The sequence below is a fragment of the Camelus ferus genome, chromosome 8, assembly GCF_009834535.1.
Source record: "Camelus ferus isolate YT-003-E chromosome 8, BCGSAC_Cfer_1.0, whole genome shotgun sequence".
NCBI lineage: Eukaryota > Metazoa > Chordata > Mammalia > Artiodactyla > Camelidae > Camelus > Camelus ferus.
The window spans coordinates 27,805,643-27,820,045 of NC_045703.1; positions in this window are offsets into that span (position 1 = coordinate 27,805,643).

A 14,403-nucleotide genomic window follows, 5' to 3' on the forward strand; every position below is an offset into this window, starting at 1 on the left:
GTGAACAGGAAATGGGCAAAAGAGCTGCTTTAAATTTCCCGCTATCAAACATCATTCCATTTCTATGGGATTAGGGGTGAAAATCCATCTTCTATAACTTCATGCTGGCATAAGGCTCTGTATTCTCAGATTGGAAGATGTCACCATGGGTCTGTAGCATCTCTTTGTTGACAATTTTAGTTGCCCACTTACATATACAGGCAGAGCAAAGTACAGTTATGTGGATGCCCACAAAGATATGGATTATTATGAGGAATAATGTTAAACCCATTCTTTTGAGGCCAGTTCTTGGAATTGTGCTGGCCATAGACTCAGTACTACTCAAGATGGAGCAGCTTATTATGTCATGTCTACAGCCTGGTCATCATACAGTTAGCTCTTTTCCTCTGGTGACAGTTATAGTAACTGTAAAACAGTTCAGGAATTTGCATCAGACACTGAGTCAGTGACTCTATTGTCCTAATCATTAACTACTTGGTTTTGTACTTGGGGGAGCCTACAGGGTTCTGCTTGGCTCCACACCTACACAATGCAGAAATCCCCTTTATAGCATCCCTGACAGCCACTAGCCTCTGTAGAAAAGCTCTTGGGACAAAGAAGTGCCACCTTCCCAACAATAGCCAAAATTAAATGGAATTTACTCTGAAATGCATCAGAAAAAATAGGTGGATAGATAGATGGATAGAGGGATGGCTAGATGGATAAATAAATGATAATGCAAGTAAAATGTTAGTGGTAGAATCTAGATGGGGACTATATGGGCATTCACTGTAAAATTCTTTCAACTTTCCTGTTTGAAAATTTTCCTAATAAAATGTTAGGGGGAGGGGAAAAACTATGTAAGGAGAATCCTAATAGGTAGAAAGTGATAACATTGAGCTAAAGTCCAGCTTCTTTTAACCTTTAAGAATTGACCCTGTTTACTTCCTTCCTCCCCTAGTCCCTCCCTTACCCCACCTACAACCTACAATAGAAATAGCTAATCCTTGTTTTGATAGACAGTACTTCAGCTATGAAAAGATAGCTCTCATTCCTCATAAGCTGCTTGGGATAAACACTGTTGGTTCTTTTAACCATTCTCCATATGGCATAACTCTCCTCTGGAAATGGGCCAGTTAATAGTGTCCCTATTTAATAATTGTTGTACTCTTTCTCCTCGTATCATCATGCTCCTTGAGCAAAAATTTGGAAATAAAAGGAATTCTGTATTTGTTCTCTGTCATTTCCATTTGTCAACATTATGTTTTCTCTCTCAATCAGTGGCATTGCCTCTTTTAAATTTTTTTTCAATGAAGATAACTTTTAAGGAGCTCTTTTTGGTTGGTGTTACCATGTCCCCCAAGCCTCAGCTCATTCTGGGTGACTCTCAGGCTGCTGTTTGACTTGTGTGAACTTGCTTATAAAGTCCTCTTTCCACCAAAAGCAAAGACACAAATTCTCCAAAATTCTGGGTTCAAAGGAGAAACTCAGAGAAATCTCTGTTAATAATAAGATTTTGTTTCTTCTCACTGTAATATCTTGCAGTTGTAAAGCCTGACTTTTTATTTTGCATGCCTTACAACTTGTAAGATGCAGAGCTATGGAATCACAACTTTCCTTTTCTCTAAATTTACTTGAATCTGCTTTCCTAAACTCTAAGGTGTCTCTGCTACCCGTATGAACTCTAACATGCCATTATGTCCTGACCCCAAGGTTCCATCTACTCTGTTTCACTTCCAACCTGCTAGTTTCATGAGTTAGTTAAGCCAAATTTAATTCTTCTGTTAGGGTTCTAACTCCTTTGACTGTGCTTCACCGAACTAACCTGTCTCCCGGATTTCCCTCACTATTGGTTTCTTCCTTCAGGCTCAAGTGTTCCCCCAGCCTATTAAAATTCTTCCTTCAACCTTCATCACTTCTTACGTAAACTATTAGGATAGCTTCTTAACTGATATCCCTGCCTCCAGTCTTCTTCCACTTACTCCAGGACCATCTATATTTGATTTCAGCTTCAAGCAAAGTGGATTACCTAAAATACACTCTAAGTATATCACTCTGATACTTAAAACTTCTTTGTGATTCCTTCTGGTCCCTCTATTCCTTCTGGTTCCTTCTTCTTTTCTAGCCTCATTTCTTGGTTCTCTCTGCCTTGCATTTACAATTCCAATGGTATCAAACACTTTGCAGTTCCGTGCACTCAGGCTGTCATGCTTCCATGCTGTTGTTCCTGCTGTCACTGCTGCCTGCAATGCTGTCTCCATCAGACCCACTCTCCATCCCTTCTTCCCTACTTGGCATACACTATTCAGTCCCTAGTTTGGGTGTGAAAAATATTTCCCTGATCCACCCAACCTGGGTTAGGTGCTATTCAATGTTTTCTCGATCATTTTTTGAATCCCCAATGACAGCACAATGCCTGGCACTCAATTAAAAGTTTCTGGAAATAAACTAATCTGAATATGAACTTTCTTCCATGATTCCCATCACTTTCCCCTTAGGAACTAAATTCTTTCTCATAGCTTAGAGTTTAAATAGAAAGTAGTGATTTCTCTTATTACTTCATCAGTTTCAAAATTATCAGCAAGGAAAGTTGAAAGTGACTGAAATACCCTGCTGTTAGCAGAGCGGAATTCCCACAGTCGCCCGGTAGTCACGTCTCCACCACTACTACACCCTGTCTCGGTGCCAATTTTGTGATCTGCATGCAAAAGATGTCATTGCTCTGTCCGCTTGGACTCGCATTCTACAGTGTATTCCCAGAACATGATCACATTCCTGTTGTTCTATTCTTTTATCCTTACTTAAACAATACGTCTCAACTGATGCTAGAATGGAAACACCTAGAAAGCAGGGATGTTTTCCTGAAAAGCTGCAAACTGGAGTTCCATAGGCAGGAACTGAACCATTAGTTTGATGTTGTAATGTGCTCTAACCTACTTTGGCATCCACATTGTGATATTATGCATGTGCTAGTGTCAGCTTCATTTCTAGTTGCCCAAACCGAGAATTCCATGCTCCAGAGGTGGCAAGGTACCAACACATCAGAAGGACCACACTCTGGAAGCAGCTATCACAAGAACATCTGTTAACCCTGTCCTGATCCATGCCACCTGGTTGCTAATTAGCATAATGAATATCAGAGGTGGGTTTTTATCTTTGGCTTACTCAGAAGTATGATAAATGTTAGAAATAGAATCTCATCTGTGAAATTAGCAATATTTAAGATGTATGGGTTAACATAAACATTTTAGAGATTCTTGCCACCCTTGCATGAACAGAGTATAAGAATCCATGAAGCCTGCTGCTTGGTCTGTGTGTTTTTTAATGTATTCTATAAAGGTTGTAGAATGCAGTCTCAGGAATGGTGTTACATCTGCCTTAAGACAACCTTTCCTGAGAGGAGATAGTGAGAACACTTAAAGGGCAGTGAGCTGGGGTCTCATTGAGTTTACAGAGCAAGCTGTATGATCTGTTTTGTTTAATAGACCTCTGCATGTGCATCAGAATTTGGTCTGAGATTGGCTTCCATTATAATCCAGATTATGGGGAAGTAATTAATCCTCACCCATCTCAATTTCTTTGGTAACTACAGTTATCTATGAAAAAGAACCTAAGAGTTCTACATGATCAAATTAGCCTTGGTCAGTTAGCAAAAGTGACAGATATATTCTCTTTGTCCTTTAAAATGTATTCTAAAGGCTGAAAAAAATTTAAATGGAAACAGGTTTCAAAAATTTAGATTTCTGGCTTCTCCTAGGATCTGACAATCCTGTGCCCACACTCCCACATGGCAACCTTGTGCTGGAGTGGAGCTGCAGCCACCCCCTTTTGGTCTGGGAATGCCCTCTTCAATTTCCCACTGACCCCATATTACCACTTATTGAGACATTAGATTCCCTACCTGGACGCTAGAGGTGTTGGAGCTTAGCACTCTTTTATAGCTCTTTGTATTTCTAAGGCACTGCCTACATCAGTTCTTTGCACTTGGATGTTAATGTTTGACAAAAGACCAAAACAACCAGACCAGAGTGCATTGTACTGAATAATTTAACACACGTTTGATTGTGACTGTGATCATGTCTACGGTTCAAAGATTTTACTTTTAGGCAATTCTAAGTCTGTGCTTTTAAAGTATTATACAGTATTCTCTCCTATGAGATGAAAGAACATTTGGAGGATCCAGATAATATTTTGAGACTTTCAATGCCCAACAGTCATAGGGATTCCATTTGTATCTATTTAATTGACATTCTAAAATCAATCCAGGTGCTGGATAGATTGACTTTTTTAGCTTTTGATGATAGCCTTTCATTCACTCTGTCAAGTCTTCATTTAGTCATTTAAGCATTTCTTGAGTTCACATCATATGTACTTGGTAACATGGAAATAGCTCTTAGGCAGCAGCAGAGGAAATTCAAATTTCAATATGCACATAAATATGTATTTGAAAATCACAATTTGGAGCACTTTCTGTGAATACCATGTCAACTACATAGTACCATGTGTAAGTCTAACACTGCTACAGATAAAATGTGGGTTTCTGTTGAAAATATTGTTCTAAGACTGCATGTTGCAGTTACTCAGTACTTTCTATTTGTCTACACAGATGCTGCAGGAGTGAATTAAAGCAGTACGCCAAATGTTCTTTGGGAAAAATATATACATTCATAACTTTTATGCATTTGTGTTTTAATTCTTGAGCCTCCAAATTAATAACATTCTTAAAAAGTCTTTAAATCAGATTATTTGGCTGTTCCCAAACGAATATTTTTCTATAAAAACTACTATTTAAAACTGGGAAAAGTCAAGCAGTTTTTCAATCTGTTTTTTCAATGTGTGCAGAAGAAAAATAGTCTGGGATGTGTAAAACTGAAGGGGACGGCTTAAAACATAAGTAAAACCTAATAGACTGATTCTCGAAACAGAAAAATAAATCCTTGCAATAACACGTTGTTGTCACCAGGTGTCACAGTCAACCTAATATAAAGCTCAGAGCTCCCCAACCAGTAAGGCTAGTCAACAAGCACTCTAAATGATGTAATAAATCCTGTTTCCCAATAGGAAACTTCTGGTTATCTCAAGAGATTTTGTGAAATCCTAAAAAATCTTTCACAACAAAATTATTTTAATTTGGAAAAAAAAAAAAACACTTTCTAAACCTTGTCAGGACTGACAAAATTTCCTTCAAATCCATACCCTTTCCTTCCATTCTTTGTGTTCTTGGATCATAAGCTAGTGCAGCAGAGCGTAGCCAAGGACATGGGCTCATAAATCCCTTATCTGACATCTGTTACCTGTATAGCCCCAGACAAAGCCATTGAACCAGTACTGGCTACGTAATTACACCAGTGCAGAATGAAAATGAGGGCCCTTTCTTGAGAAAAAAACTTTTCGGATGAAGGCAGCAGAGCATTAAATCCAAGCATTAAATGCCGTGTGATGGAACAGGTCAGGTGCCCAAGTACCTGGCTCTTCCATAACTTCTCCAAGCCCCCACTTCTCCATTTTCTTCATGGTTAAGTGAGGATAATGATAGCGCCTGCTTCACAGACTCGCTGTGAAGATTAAGTAGGGTAATGCACATAAAACATTTATCACAGTACTTAGGTCATAGTGAGCTCTCAATAAATGGAGCTGTTGTTTCTATGTCCTTCATTAGACTCTGTGCCTCCCCTCCCCTGCACCAACCCATTTCACAATCTGCTGTCAGACTTATCTCCTTTAGCACAGTTCTAATAGACTGGGAAACAACATTACACAGAGAAGCAGCAAGAATTCAGGACAGGATGAAAAGAGTGGGTAAGGAAAAAAAAAGTCTTAAAAGTTCAAAAGTAGAAGTCATGACTGAAATGGCACTTTGTTTTTAAAGCATTTCATTTCACAGTTTATCAATGGCTATGATATTATGCATAGACTATATGTTATATATGTCAAAACTCATAGCTCCATGGATTCTTTTTCAAAAATACAGTTCATACATTTGTTATTAAATGCTAAATTCAACAGCAGGGGCAAAACATATTTTTAATTAATGTATTCTTTGATTAATTATATGGTTAAGTATATATTTTTAATTAATTATTTTCCTATGAACAGTTTTAAGTTCACAGCAAAATTGAACAGAAAGTCAACAGACTTCCCATCTACCCTGTCTCCACACTCAGCGTCTTTCACTATCACATCCTGTACTGCAACAGTACTCTTGTTACAATGATGAATCTACACTGACACAACGTTATCACCTCAAATCCATATTTATTTTACAGTTCACTCTTCCTTTAGCCAGAGAGGCTACACATAGGTTTAGTCAAATGTATAATGACATGTGTTCACAATTATAGTATCACACAGAGTTGTTTCACTGCCCTGAAAATCCTCTGTGATCTGTCTAGTCATCCCTCCCTTACCTCCAAACCCCTGGCAACCACTATCCTTTTATGTCTCCACAGTTTAGTGTTTTTGAGAATGTCGCATAGTTGAAATCATAAAGTATGAGGTCTTTTTAGACTAGCTTCTTTCAGTTAGGAATATACATTTAAGTCTCCTTCACGGCTTTTTTGGGCACAATTTTTTTAACTAAAATTTTAAATTTTAAAATGAAAGTCACATTTAATTACAAAGGGCAGAATGTTTGGGTGATTTCTCTTTTTTACTTTAAAATGTACTAATTGAGGAGGGGAGGGTATAACTCAGTGGTAGAGTATGTGCTTAGCATGCATGAGGTCCTGGGTTCAATCCCTAGTACATCCATTAAAAATTAAAAAATGAATAAATAAATAAGCCTAATTACCTCCCCCCAACCAAAAAAAAAACTTAAAAAAAATAAAATGTACTAATTGAAATTTAATACAGACTTTTATCAACAACTCTTGTGTTGGGAACTTTCCATGGGATAATTTGCCCACACACATTTGTCAGAATTCCCATCCCAGAGATGGTATGTTCCTAAAGGCTCTCTGAATTTTAGGAACAAGTGGTATAGTTTAAAATACCATTTTTTTTAAATTAATGTACTCAGTTTACCTTAAAAAAAGTCTGTTGTGGAATAACTGCTAAATTTTCAAAAAGCCCATTTTATAATCATTATCTTTCTGTTTTCACCTCCCAGACCTGAAGGTACAGCCAGACCATACCTTTCTCCATTATCTTTCTCTTTTAGCGTTATCACTACCACACACATGCCATGATTTACTTTTCATGTTTTTCTAAACACTGCAACTGAAACTCTCTATAGCCATCACTGTGTTTCTAAGATCAACTTATTACCTTGGGCTCTGTTGGGCTGCCATGATTTAAGAGAATGAGAAAGAAAGGAAAGGTATAGGTATTTTAGGAAAAGGATAAATAATGACCAAAAGCAGAAATGAAACACTCACGTTCATGCCTGGGTGCTGTGAGTGTATTTTATTCTGTAAATATAAGATATTCTATGTCAGGAGGTTAGGCAATTCATCATATACACACTATTTAGTTAACATTTACAGAGCATACTATGTACTAGTCACAGTTTCATATTATTTTTCTAATATTTTATTTCAGAATCTCAATGTTCATACAATTTGGGAGGTCCTTTTAGAAAAGCACACATACTCACAAAGAAATTACAAATATAAAATTAGGTGACATTAGAAAGGGCCCAGGTAAGTGAAGGGCCCTGAAAATTTAGCTTCACAGTAAACTCATCTCCATTTCTAATGACTAAGAGACTAAAGTTAAGAAAGAACCTTCATTCATGTATAACTAAAAAATTGTGCTCTACACTGGAATTTGACACAACATTGTAAAATGACTATTACTCAATAAAACAATGTTTAAAAAAAATAATAATAAAAAAGAAGGAACCTTCAGGCAGTCTAATTCTTCACGTCTCACAGGTATCCAAGACTGCCTCCGGTCCCACAATCTACATTTCTCCAGAGAAAAACAGTTCATCTCGGTTGTATTGCCATTAGAGCAAAAGGCAAAATTAAACAAGGAGCTTTCAGTATACTGCCTGCCACACATTTCTATCCCCCATTTATGCATCCTGATTCTGATTCTACTTGCTGCCTTATTCTGGGCAGATTTTCTAACATTCTCCTCATAACTTGAAATTTCTATACTCCTGAAAAACAGATACAAATGAAGTATCATTTTCTCTTCCCTCTCCATACTTTCCCAGCAATTTATAAAATGATTAGTGTTCTCACAGAACGGTGTGTTCATTCACTTCATAGGCTTTTTATGTGCAGTGGTGTGCCAGGTACTCAGGATACTAAGATGCATCAGAAGTAATCTCTTCCCTCAATGAACTCACATTCCAGTTTGGCAGAGATAAGTAAACAATTGATTGCAAGGGACTGCAGTCCCTAACACGCTGTAATAGAACTATTCAGAGCAGCATGGGAACCAAGCTTCAAGAACAACTAGTAGCAACACATAAAATAAATCTTAGAGGATAAATAGATACAAACAGGTAGACAAAGAATGAAAAGGCTTTTAAGCCAGGGGCTCTTGACCAAGGGATCCATGGTTCAAATTCAGGGGCTTGAAGAATTTGTATGGGAAAATAAGTACATCTTTATTTTCACTAACCTCCAGTTTGAAATTGAGCATTTCCTTTGATTATAAATATAGGTCACAAACTGGAGTAGTATTACCAATACTTGCAACTTTTCACCATAGGCATATATATATATATATATATATGCAACTCATATTGCAGATGACTCAGATTCTTGAAGTATTATTTTGCATGCATCATTACTTTGAAATTACAGTAGGAATTAAACCCGTGAGACTTTATTGTTTATTGCATTAATAAAAACATAGTAAACAACACAAACTTGTTTTCCTAATATTTTGATAATTGTTTGGGGATATACAATTATCTGTGTGTAATAATATGTACGTCTATGTAATAATGTGGATGTCTCTTTGTAATAATATGGATGTTTATGCATTTGAATACATTATTCTGAGAAAGGCTCCAGAGACTTCACCAGACTGTCTCAGGGATTCACTACAAAACAAAAAACAAACAAATAAACAAACAAAAATGATGAATAAATCAGGTTTAAGAACCCCTGTTCCAGGCAAAGGGATACAGAAGACAGCAAGTGTAAAAGATGAGAACTTGTTCAAAAATTCAATCACCAGTGCTGTCTTTTCTTTCTCTTGACTTTAAATTCTTCCTACTACTCTCTCTGCCATATCCTGAGTTTGGGACACCTGTGCATCTGGCCCTTGTTCAATCCATTTCCCACTCTTCCCAATTTTGGGAATCCATATTCCCAATGCCAACATTGTGCCACTGATATTTGGGTTGAAGGGGACAAAGAAAGCCCTTCGTGCTCGGCCTTGATCTTGTCTCTCCATACAGTCCCCAAGGCACCTCGTAGAGCCCTCAGGTTTCCTAGGACAGATTTGAAAATCACTGGCCTAAAAGAATAAGCATGGCTTTCAACTCCCTCTATGGGGCCTTCAGTGCCTCTCCATCCTCATCTCCTACCATGTGCCCCGAGTTCTGTCCTGCAGCCACACAGAAACACTTTTCACTCTTCAAAAAGGTCCTGCCCTCTATCACCTCTGTGGCTATACAGGCTATTCCTTCTGCCTGGGACACTGCTTCTCACCACTCCTTACCCTGATTAACTCCTGCTTACCTCGTAGGTGTCAGTTTAGAGGTCTCTTCCTCTGGGAAGGCTTTCCACCCACTCACCCTCCCTCCCCAAGAATGGCCTAAGTACCTCTCCTGTGTGCTGCCTTAACAGTCTGTATTTCCCTTCATTTTATCACTGAGTGGTAATAGACCTTTAACTGATCTGTGTTCCACAAAATACCACATTCTCCTCTCCGGTCGGCACTGAGCCTTTACTCACAGTTTAATTCCCCACATAGATAGGACTGACAGGGAGTGGGTGTTTGGCAGCTATTTACTGGTGAGATGAATAAATGAATGAAGCCTGAATTGTCATCCAGGGTTATGTCAGCATAAGGCTTGGAAACCAAGGTAAGCAGTTTGAACTTTATCCTCTAGACCAGGACTTTCTAAACGGTACCTTATGATCTATTAGTTGATTGTGAGATCAGTTCAGTGGTTTGCAATAATTCCTTTTGTGGGAAATAGAATTTTATAGAACAGAGGAACAGAACAGAATAGAATAGAAAAGAAAATATCAGAGTGCATCACAAGTAGCAGGGTACGTTTGTTTCACATCAGTGATGCATATCATGCATACGTATGCACATCCTGGATTACTATGTGTGCCTTGAGTTGTGGTGTAGAATTTCTTTCCTCCTGTAGGTTAAGTCAAGAAGGTTCTAAAGCTCCTGCTGTAACCACAGGGGAGCCATTTGAAGGGGCTCAATTGAGGATGTGATATGATCAGATTTGAGTTTGGGAAGCTTCCTGAGACCCTGGCATGAAGAGTATTTTGACCAGTGCTGGAGGCAATGAGAACAAACAAAAAGCTACTATAGTCAACTGAGAAATGAGGAGAAAGATAACAGCATGGAATGGAAAGGAGAGGGCGGGAAGGAGAGCAGTGACTGATTAGATGGAAGGTGTGTGTAAGGGGGGCTGAGGTTTTTAAAGTTCCTGCCAAGACAGAGGCTTACAAAACGGAGCTTGCCTGTGAAGAATCCATGTGGAAATTTGTGGTAACATCTAAGGAGATCTAGAGCTCAAGAGAGAATGACAGACTGGAGGGATTTTCATAGGGAGTCATTTATCACTTGTGTTAGCCTGGGCCCTCCCACAAGCAAACGCCCAGATGGGATTAAATTTGTAAAGATGTTATTAGGAGAAATCACTGTGACAGAAAATGCAGAAGGAGACGAGAGGGGCCAGGAGAGCCATCAGTCAGCTAGTGCAGCCTCAGGAGGTTAGAAGCGAGGAATTCTGAGGAATTGTTGAGCCAGAGTGGCCAGTCAGGGGAATCCCATGTCTTTGGGGAGTAAGAAGGCTTTACAGTCTGCACAGGTGAGGTGGGGAGGGGAGGTGTCTATCTTTGGCCCAGAACAGCCTGTGGGAAGCATGGATTTGGATTTCGCAGCGCAGCTCTGCACCCCTAGTCAGTTACTCCCACTGGCAGTTGAAGGTCTGATGAGGCGAGTTCCTCTGGCTGCCACTACACTTTAACAAGCAAATACTGTCTTTTTAATACATTCACATCATTGTAAATAAAAGTGCAATTCTGTAAAGTGTCCATTGCAATCAGGTTTTGAAAGGCAGTCTAAATAGCTTTGGCTCTCCAAAGTTTCGTTTTTAGACCATTCCTCCTTCTTTTTAGATTTTTCTTTTGTTCCTGGCGCTCATTTGCTAGCCATTTAGGAATAAACAAGATAAACCTATTCATCATAAATTGCTCCTGCGTTACTTTTTTCCCCCTACATATCATAATCTGATGTTTATTTAGCAAGCAGGATGTTGTTTTGTGAGCTAATGCTTTCTCCTCCACTCCTCTTTGGGCAACGCCTTACTCATCTGTTCCTAGACTAAGTCAAATTCCTGTCTTGCCCTTTTACACTTAATCTTCTTGCCTGAGTATGGAGCTGTGGTGAGGGGAAGGGAAGATTAAGGACAGACACAGTGTGATGTTCAGAATCCCAGGCTAGTTGAAGCCCTGGCCCCCAGTACCTCAGAATGTGATATTATTTGGAGATAAGGTGTTTGAAGAAGTGATTGCATTAAAATGAGGTCTTCAGGATGGACCCTAATCCAATATGGCTAGTATCCATATGAGTAGAGGACACACACACAGAGATGACGTGTGAGGACACAGTGAGAAGGCAGCCACATACAAGCCAAGGAGAAGCCTCAGATGAAACCAACCCTGCCAACACCTTCATCTTGGACTTTTAACCTCCAGAACTGTGAGAAAGTAAATTGCCCTTGTTTAAACAAACAAAAAAAAAAAAGAAAGAAAGTGAGAAAGAAAGGAAGGGAGGGAGGAAGGAAGGAAAGAGGAAGGAAGGAAGGAAGGAAGGAAGGAAGGAAGGAAGGAAGGAAGGAAGGAAGGAAGGAAGGAAGAAGAAATCCTAGATCCTAGCCCTACCAATTAGCTCAATTAGCTATGTAACTTTAGGCAAATTATTTAACTTTTCCAAGCTTCATTCTTCTCACCTGTAAAATAGGGATACGAATAGTTGTGCTATAAGTAATAAATTATACATATATATATACATATACGTACATGTATGCCATATACCAGACATATAATACATAGCATAGTACCTGGCTTATGGCAAGCACTCAGTAAAAATTAACTATAACAATTATTATTAATGTCATTGTTTTCATCTCCCTGCTACAGATTCCCTCACATGTTTTCATGTTAATTATTTAATTAAAGCTTTCCTAAAGAATTTCCTGTTTCCCAGATCTTCATTTTTTGGGCACCCATTTTGGGCACTTTTATCATCTGTCCGATTTGACTGCAGATGGCAGAAAACTCAACCAAAATAGAGATATATTATTTTTGGCATTAGAAGAAGTCTAGAGGTAGGTATCACCATTGCCCCAGGATGCTTTTATCTTCCTGCCCCACCATCCTTTGGGCCATACAATTGGATTTGGCTTCTTTGGCACAACATCCGAGTCCTTGGAGGAAGGAAGAAAAGAAGACAGAAAGGATGGAGGTCAAGGACCTTGTCCTCTTGAAGATTTGCTATTTTATTTAAGAAGGCAAACCTTCCCCAAGCATATGCACCTATATTTCACTTACCAAAATGGAGTCGAATGGCCACCACTGCTGGAAGAGAGATTGAGAAATTAAGTATTTTTAGTTGAATACCTTTCTTACCTCAAATATAATCAAGGTAATGTTTTGAAAAGGGGGAAATGGATGTTGGGGTAGACAACTAGCCATATCTGCTGCATGATCTCATTTAATTCTACTTTTTAAAAATGACAGTCTGTTTAAGATCTGATACTATGGGTTTTACCTAGAATGCTATAATTTGGGTAATGGTTACATCATAGTCAATGTCAATTCAGTAGGAGGAAAATCATTTATACCAACTTTTGAACTGAATTCACCAATCCATTTAGTCAGAATAATTAACCCACATTGACATGAATTGCTCTAGATGCTAAATAGAGCAAGTAATGGGCTAGATTGTCCCATGTATACATTACCCATAACTAGCAAGTTAAGCAGTGTTTGAATCTAGTTGCTTAAATATTTAAGCTACTTTTATTATGCTGTTACTATAGTGTATGATATTATAGTCCATGTTTTTTAGTAGGGAAATCAACCTACATAGCCCATTGCTTATGGATTATCTATATTTTTCTCCCCTACTTCAAATCCTTTTTTGGAACAAAAAGACAAATAAGAGTAAAAAAATCCAATAACATATAATTCATATAAGTTAATAAGCATTGCATATGAGAAGAAATATTACTTTTGTTTCTGCATGTAATAATTATGTCTTCTCTTGCAAAGTCTTCATTCATCTGGAAGAATTATAAAATGCTCTCAATTACAATGGATAGACAATGCTTAACCTGGGTGGTAGGTGAGGTTAAGGTAGGTTAAGATCACCATATCTTAGTTGCAGTATGGGGCCTCATCCAAGCAATTTGAATGTTCCAGTAAATCAGGTGTGGGTGTTGTCCTCATTAATTATTTAGGACAACATTTAGAATTAAGGAGTGGAGGAGTAATGGTGGAGTAAGGTGCAGCCAAGGAATGAGACAGACAAAAATAAAATTTATTGGTTTTTATGCATTAGGTTAGGAAGATAACGATAAAATGATGATTAAAGGTCCACATTAAAGCAGCAACTTTCAAATTTTGCTCTCTAATTATTTGATATTTATTAATCTTATGTGTTAATTATATGTTAAACTCCTAAAGGATGTTTTGGCTCCCACATAGACTTAGCAGTGCCCTCAGCCATGCTTGTTGATTGAATAAAGGATGTATTTATTAAAAATACCAATGTTGCCTCTTAACAGATGATTAGACAGGAGAACAACTAAATCTTATGACTATAAGCAAACATCTAGGTACAAAGATATGTGCTGAATATGGATATATGTTTAGCTCAAAGCAACATATTTGACTTCAGATTGTGCAAAGGAGATGTTTGTCTACTCCTAGTGTTAAAAGTTTCCTTGATAAAACACATGTTTTAAGAGTTGTTAGCTTACATATTTCTCAAACAAACTAAGTTTTAATCGTTAACTAATTAATTAGTTGTTTCCTATAGCTTGAGGTTGATTTCATGCAAGGATAACTCTGTTAAGGCTGACTCTCTGGCTTCCGCTGCTTTTTCAATCTGCAACAATTGCTAGAGAGGTTTTGGAAGTCAAGGAGCCCAGAGCAGAGCCAGGGTCTCACTGTGGCTACCATTATGTGAGAACTCTAAATAAAACTGTAGTGCAGATAATTGTTTTATCTGTGAAATTCGATGGTAAGCTACCTGAGGACAAGA